The following is a 7,983-nucleotide window of genomic DNA, read 5'->3' as shown; positions in this document are numbered from 1 at the left end:
GTCTTGTTTTTGCTGACTATATAGAGCTTCTCCATCTTTGGCTGCAGAGAATATAATCAATCTGATTTCGATGATGTCCAGTTTGAGACCAGTTTGTTCTCTTGGCAGAACTCTATTAGCTTTTGCCCTGCTTCATTTTGAACTCCAAGGCCAAACTCGCCAGTTGTTCCTTTTATCTCTTGATTCCCTACTTTAGCATTCCAATCCCCTATAATGAGAAGAACATCCTTCTTTGGTGTCATTTCTATAAGCTGTTGTAAGTCTTCATAGAATTGGTCAATTTCAGTTTCTTCAGCACCAGTGGTTGGTGCATAAACTTGGATTACTGTGATGTTAAAAGGTCTGCCTTGGATTCGTATTGAGATCATTCTATCATTTTTGAAATTGCATCCCAGTACAGCTTTCGCCACTCTTTTGTTGACTATGAGTGCCACTCCATTTCTTTTACGGGATTCTTGCCCACAGTAGTAGATATGATGGTCATCCGAACTGAATTTGCCCATTCCTGTCCATTTTAGTTCACTGATGTGCAGGATGTCAATATTTATTGTTGCCATCTCATTTTTGACCACATCCAACTTACCAAGGTTCATGGTTCTTACATTCCAGGTTCCTATGAAATATTTTTCTTTACAGCATTGGACTTTCCTTTCACTTCCAGGCATATCCGCAACTGAGTGTCCTTTCGGCTTTGGCCCAGCTGCTTCATCAGCTCTGAATCTACTTGTACTTGTCCTCCGCTCTTCCCCAGTAGCATGTTGGACGCCTTCCGACCTGAGGGGCTCATCTTCCAGCGTCATAACTTTTATATGCCTGTTGTCTTTGTCCATGGAGTTTTCTTGGCAGGGATACTGGAGTGGCCTGCCGGTTCCTGCTCCAGGTGGATCACATTTGGTCAAAACTCTCCACTATGACCTGTCCATCTTGGGTGGCCCTGCACGGCATAGCTCATAGCTTCTCTGAGTTATTCAAGCCCCTTTGACATGGCAAGGCAGTGATCCATGAAGGGGAGGCAGTGATCCATGAAGGAGATTGGAAAGCCCCATTCAAGCTCCATTCAAGACTGGAAAGCACTAAAACATATAGCCAGATATCTAAAAGGTACTATGCACTACAGATTAAGGTTTACTAACCAAAAATCTGGAGGTCTTGAAATTTATGCTGACGCGAGTTTTGGAGATGACACTACTGACAGTAAAAGCACTTCAGGAATGTGTTACTTATATAATCAATGTCAGTTTGGTCTTGCAGAAAGCAAACTACAGTGAGCTGAGGGGAGTGACATTTTGCAGTCGTGGGTGGGCGGTCACCAAATGTCCGACATTACGGCTCGCTCTGCCCCCGGCTGCAGGGCGCACGCAGTTAAACTATCCAAAAAGGGTAATAACACACATTTATGTAGCTGGTTACCAGTATATAGTGGACAGTAGAAAATAATTTGTTCTACAGTGTCCAGCACATTTAAATAACATAAGCAATGTTTCTAGGGATGTTTAAGTATCTGCCCTTAACAAAAGCTGATGGGAAAATGTTCAGTTGGGTTAACATAAATGCCCTGCATTTGTCTGGAATTATTAACTTTAAGATAGAAGTGATCCTGTTATCGGTTGTATTTAAACCATAGAACCTGGGGAGCAGATTTTATCTATAGCTGACTCATGTTTTGTTTTTCAAAAGCAATCTAATTTGGATATTGTGATAAATATATTGCTCACTAAAATTATTCCAAGTCAATACCAATAGATCTAATTTTGCTGTGTATGAACTGGAGCCATCTGGATTTTTAGAAGTCCTTAAATCAGGCATGATCAAAGTGTGGCCAGATTAGGCCCGCCATTCGGTTTAATCCGGCCCCTGTGGCAGTTTATTTCCTGGGGTGAAATCAAAAAAGCTCAACAACTTTGGGGGGGAATCCCAAAAGAAGCTCAACAACTTTAATCCTAAAAAAAGCTTTAGCTGGCCCTCACACATGTTCACTTCATCAAATCTGGCCCTCTTTGAAAAAAGTAGGGACACCCCTGCCTTAAGTAAATCAGAAAGCTGACTCGAAGGTTGGGAACGAAAAAGGTACCCTCAGCTCTAATATCCCTAACTGAAAGGAGTGGGTTATTCAGCAACCAGGAAAACCAGAGCAAACAACGATGAAACATAGTTGATTTACCCATCCACCTACGTTAACTAAGTTGCAAAATATTTATTCAGCAACTTGGTTACAGAATACCAGAATTGATAGGAGGCTATAATGCTGACTGAACATCCAACATCCACTGGGGTCATAATTTTAGCTTACACAACGGGTAGCAGGTACAAAGGAGCTGGATACAAAAAGGCAGGTGTCTGCAGTTTCCTGGCCAGCCCCAGTACTTCTCCATCTTGTTTGCTGCTGCAGTCCCTGTTGCAATCTTTGGTCTGCCCTGCTACCTTGTCTCTTGTCTCAGTGCCTACAGTTGGATGTGATCTATATTTCTGCTTAAATCTCCATATGGGAAGCATGCATAAGGTACTGCTTTACAAGCGTTTAGAACAAGGGTGTAGAATTCAAAGCCCATGGGCTAGAAGTAACCCACAGACTGGTTTAATCTGGCCACTGCATCCCCTCCCACCCATCAGCTGTTCAGCAAATAAAAGCTGAGAGAGAAAAGGACTGGTGTTGTACCGAGGGTCCAGTTGCAGCTCCTTCCTCTGCAAAAATATCTGCAGAGAGAGACTTTCACTTCTTGGAAATCTGTCAGAAGGGTCCATGCATTTTGTCATTGCTTGAATGTCATTTCTGGAGATGCAATTGCATTTTGAAGTTGGAGGCTTCAAAGAGTTCTAAAGCAGGGCTTGTAATTTAGCTGTGCATTAATGTTATTTGCACTCTTCTGCTGGGGTTACTGATTTGCAGCCAGGACAGATAAAAGGCCTTGGAGAGATATGGTTTGTTTGTTTGTTTACAAAATGTATATAAATAAAAAAGTTTATGGAGAAAATTGAATTTTAAAACTTGAGTGGTGTTACCAAGAATTGAATAACATATGCCTGTTTCCATGGGAAATAGCTGTGTGTGTGAGAGAGTGAGAGTGAGAGATTGTGTGTGTGTGTGTTAAGGGCAGGCCCCCCCCCCCCGCTGAAATTCACAGGAACTTCGGCACCTCTCAGGTAGGCACCATTGCCATTATAAGAGAACAAGGGAGGCGTTCATGTTGAGTTCCGGCACTTCTTTTTCTAGAAAAATAGCACTGGTTAAGGGTATTCAAATGGGTGTTGTCCTGGCTCCTCACATTTCTGCAGCTGACCCCTGCCTGCTACTGGCAAAGAATCCCAGGATAATGCAGAGTCTTCAAGGTTACCCACCCTGGTTTGAACATAAAGCAAGATAATGCATGCCACAAGGCACTGAAACTTCCAGGCCAGATTATCTAAATGGGGATTAAAGGATGTTTTTGAGAGGGGAAACCCCAACATCAAACCTACCTTCTTCTCCAACAGACATAGGACTTTCTCTTATATTGACTACGTGCTATTTAAGGAAGGGAATGAAAGAGGATGGAACTGGAAGAGGTTGGAAAAAGCAGGAGATGGCGGCACAATGACCTAATAATGGCAAAAGAGATTGACAGGAAATATATCAGAAAACAAATTGGTTGGTATTTTAAAGAGAATAATGGTTTGGCCGAGATACCAGTAGTATGGGACGCTTTCAAAGCTGTTATAAGAGGACATTGTATACAGAAAGAGATTGCGATTAAGAAGGATTGGTACTCGGGGAGACAGGAAAAAATTAAAGAGATTGAAATTTTGTAACAACAGCAACAGGTTAAATTTCTAAGGAGCAGACAGGAGCAGTTAAGAAAGTTAAAACAGGAATTGGATGAGCTGGATATAGTTGCGGTGTGGAAGGATTTGTTAAGGGAAGATACATAAGCCAGCCTATAAGAAATGTGTTAAACATATTAACAAGCAGGGTAAAAGGAAAATTGGTGCTCTTAAAATTGGATGTGTATGAGGCCTTCGACACGATTAGACATAAGTTCTTATGGAATATTATGTGGGAGGTAGGATTAGGAGAGAACTTTGTAGAAGCAATCCAGGAATTGTATAGAGAAGGAAGGCTGTGGTCAGAGTGAATGAGGGGGTTTCAGATCAATTCGATATACAAAGAAGAGTTAAGCAAGGATGTTCACTTTCACCACTACTATTTGTATTGGGTATGGAGTACTTGGCAGATAGAATACGAAACTCAGTAAGGATAAAAGGATATAAGAAAGGAAAGGAAGAAATCAAGTTAAACATGTATGCAGATGATATCCTATTATTATTTACAAACCGCTTAGAGGGTGTAAGAGAACTTATGATAATCCTGAAGGACTTTAAAGAGGAATCAGGACTGGGAGTAAATTTGGAGAAGTCTGAAATTTTATTTTGGGATGTAAATAAAGAGAAGAAGAAGGAAATTGCAAAAAAGACAAAGATGGATATCAATAGGAAAAAAATTAAATACTTGAGGGTAAATATTATTAAAAATATTGCTAGGATTCCAGATGTAAATTACAAAGAAGCGTGGAGGAAGATCAAGAAGGACATAAAATCATGGAAAAATAAGAATTTATCTATTCTAGGTAGGATTAGAGCAGTTAAAATGTTTCTGGTACCAAAATTATTATATTTATTTCAAGTAATTACACTACCCATTAGGAAAATATGGTTCAAAACATGGAATAAGGTATTTAAAAATTGGATTTTTGGAAGTAAAAGAGTTAGAACCCCAGACATAGTAAATTATTCATCTCAAGAAGAGATGGAATGGTGAATACCGAACCTAGAATTTTACTATGGAACATTCCAATTGAAAAATCTAATAGATATTGGATATAAGGATGGGATTAAGTGGATAAGGTTGGAGAATGAAATACATGAAGGAAGGGGTATTTAATAGAGATATTAATACGGCTTTTAAGAAGACAATAGCACCAAGGAAAACTGCGTTAGGAATCTGGAAGAATTGGAATACAAAATGGATACCAACATACTCAACGTGAATGGCGTTAAAATATATGCAGGAGGGTCAAAGGGAACCGGGTTGGTGGAAGAAATTAGAAGATCAGGGATTTTATACATTAAAAGATATATTCGATGAAGAATTTAATTACAAAAAAAGTTTTTTTTAGAAAAAATAGGAAAACAATATTGGCTGAAAGTGCAAGGACTTTATGATTTAATGAAAACGGAAAGAGCAGAGGAAACGATGAGGACAGAAATGAAAATAGATATGGTGCTGAACAAAAGACAAATAATGGAGAAAGGGATAGCAGGGATGTTATATAAACTGATGATAAGCGACAAAGAAAGAATGATAAGGATAATCCAGATTAAATGGGAGCAGGAAGGTATGATTCATCCAAACAGGCCCAAGAACTGATGAAGAATATAAACAATATTAAAATAGAAAAGTATAAAGAATTAAGTAGAATTTTTTTATTAAAATGGTATAGAACTCCGGCACAAATGGCGTATATAGTGAAAGGGTTTAGTCCCAAATGCTGGCATTGTGGTCAGGAAAAAGGACTATATTCACGCATGTGGTGGGAATGTAATCTGTTTAAGGAATATTGGCAAAAGATTATAAAGGTAATTTCTGGATTATTTCAAATAAACATAGACGTTAATAGGGATTTGTTATTTTCGGGAATACTGGGAAATAACAAAGTAAAAAGTAATAAGCAAGAGTTGTACAAGATTATGATTTTAGCTGGAATGGCAGTTATTGCTTTGGGATGGAAAGAAAAGGCCAAATGGAATATGGAAAAATGGAATGATTATGTTTTTGAATACTGTCAGGGAACTGCCATCGGAACGAGAGGAGGAGGCAAGGCTCCACGACGATGCTGGAGAGGGGCCAAGTAGGGAGAGAGGCAGGTCTCCTGTTGGGGAAGAAAATCAGCGCAACACCAGGGATGGAGGGGGGCCAATGGGGGAAGCAGAGAGCAGGCTCAGAGACTCTTCACTGGACACCAGCGGGGAGAGCACAGGTTCTCCGCTACCCACGCCCTCCCTGTGCAGAAGACTTCCGCGCAGGGAGAGTGGGAGGAGACTGGGCGTCAAACAACTTTTATGTTGGAAAAGGTTTAAGAAACGCCCACTGTCGGATTCTGCCAGCGACTGAACAGCCACGAAGTGAGGGGCTGTCCAGCCAGGAAAGGTTTAACCAGGCCACCTAGCCAGGAGTGGCGGCAACTAACGCACGAGCAATCCCATATAACCATTACAAATACGTACAATCAGAAATATTCGCACAGATAGTGGCAGAGGATAGATGGGAAAATAAATGCCAAGGAATCGCAAATAAATGGGCGTTTTATAGGAACTGGATAGAAAGAGGGGAAGCCAACCCTAACATACAAGCTCGAATGAACAGACTGTGTACATGGATAAACATATGAAGAAGGAAGGCCTGACCGGGGTGGGGGTGGGGGGGGAGGAGGGCTGGAGTGGGGAGGAGAGGCGGGAAAAAGTAAACCGGGTGGTATTTTGAATTGATTTTGTTATGTAGGCCTTTTTTCAGAAACCATATATATTAATGTTATGTAGTTATGCATTGTAGTATGAATGAATTTTGTTTTGTATTCTTTGTTTTATAGAATACATATAATAATGTTATGTTACCAAGCAAATTTAATAAAACAGTAAAAAAACCCAAAAAACTTCACCTAACAGGAGGTCCTTTTTATATCATCCCAATATGCATAGATGAAGCAGCTTTAAAATACCAGGAATTTCAGTGTCTTCCTTGCAAATGCACACACTCTCTCACTAGATGGCAGACTTTAACCATTTCGCACAAGTCCCCCCCCCCCCCCCGCGCCCAAAAAATGTGAGAGGCTCTTATTTATTTTGTGTATGGGCATGCATACTTATACCTTTGAGGTATAAGTAATTAGGTTTCTTTAAAAACAACAACTCTGAAGGGTTTTTTGTGCATGGGGGATGAAGACTTCATAGTTGGCTGCATTATACACCTTTGCTTACTTTGTGCAATGGGGTCATTAGTGCTTTATGTAGAGTTTCGAGAAACATAATGTGCAGGTTTAAATTATTGCTATCCTTGTTTATGAGCAATGAGGTGCATCCACCTATAAATGAGATTATCACATGGCGACCTGCTCACAAATTTTAGAAACTCATGGGGGGAGTATGCCTGTTCTTTTTTTTTCAATTACAGTGGACGCTTGGGTTGTGAACATGATCTGTGCGGGATGCACATTCGCAACCCGCATCTGCGCATGCACAGGTTGTGATTCGGTGCTTCTGCGCAAACGCAAAGCGCGATTTAGCACTCTGCGCATGTGCAACTGCCGAAACCCGGAAGTAATCTGTTCTGGTACTTCCGGGTTTCGGAGGTCCGCAACCTGAAAAAACGCAACCTGAAGTGGCTGTAACCCGAGGTATGACTGTACAGAGAAGCTTCCTGCATTCAGACAGACTTCTGATCCTCTGATATAAGCATGAACTTGACAACCCCCCAAGTAATACTTCTGCGAACACTTGTCTATGATGCGGGTCCATGCTAGTTCTGGTAATGCTAAGCTCTAGAAATCCCTTCATGAGTTCTCTAGGGCACAACATCCTCTCCCTCACATACAAAAAGGCCGGGATGTGAATACATACACAGGCACACCCTCCCCATTTCATTCAACATGCACACAAGAGCAGAACCACACCAGAAGACTAAAATGAGATGTGCAGTAGCTAGGGATGGGGGAGAAATTTGGTCAGCTTTGCATTTAAAGGCAAACCCACTTAATCTGCCCTCCCCCCCCCCAAAAAAAGTGAACAGAAAGACAGTGCTCCGAATTTTGCAACATGGTTCTCCAACCAAGCAATGGGTTCAATAATTCATTTGTTAAGATAAAGTGTGTATAAAAATGCACACATCAGAGAAACTAACTAATTAGCCAATCACATGCAGCCCATTGTGTAAATAATGTATATAAATCAGATATT

Source organism: Podarcis gaigeae, assembly GCF_964106915.1.
Source record: "Podarcis gaigeae genome assembly, chromosome: 1".
Classification (NCBI taxonomy): domain Eukaryota; kingdom Metazoa; phylum Chordata; class Lepidosauria; order Squamata; family Lacertidae; genus Podarcis; species Podarcis gaigeae.
The sequence above is the reverse complement of the archived record's forward strand: the minus strand, read 5'-3'. Positions refer to the sequence as shown.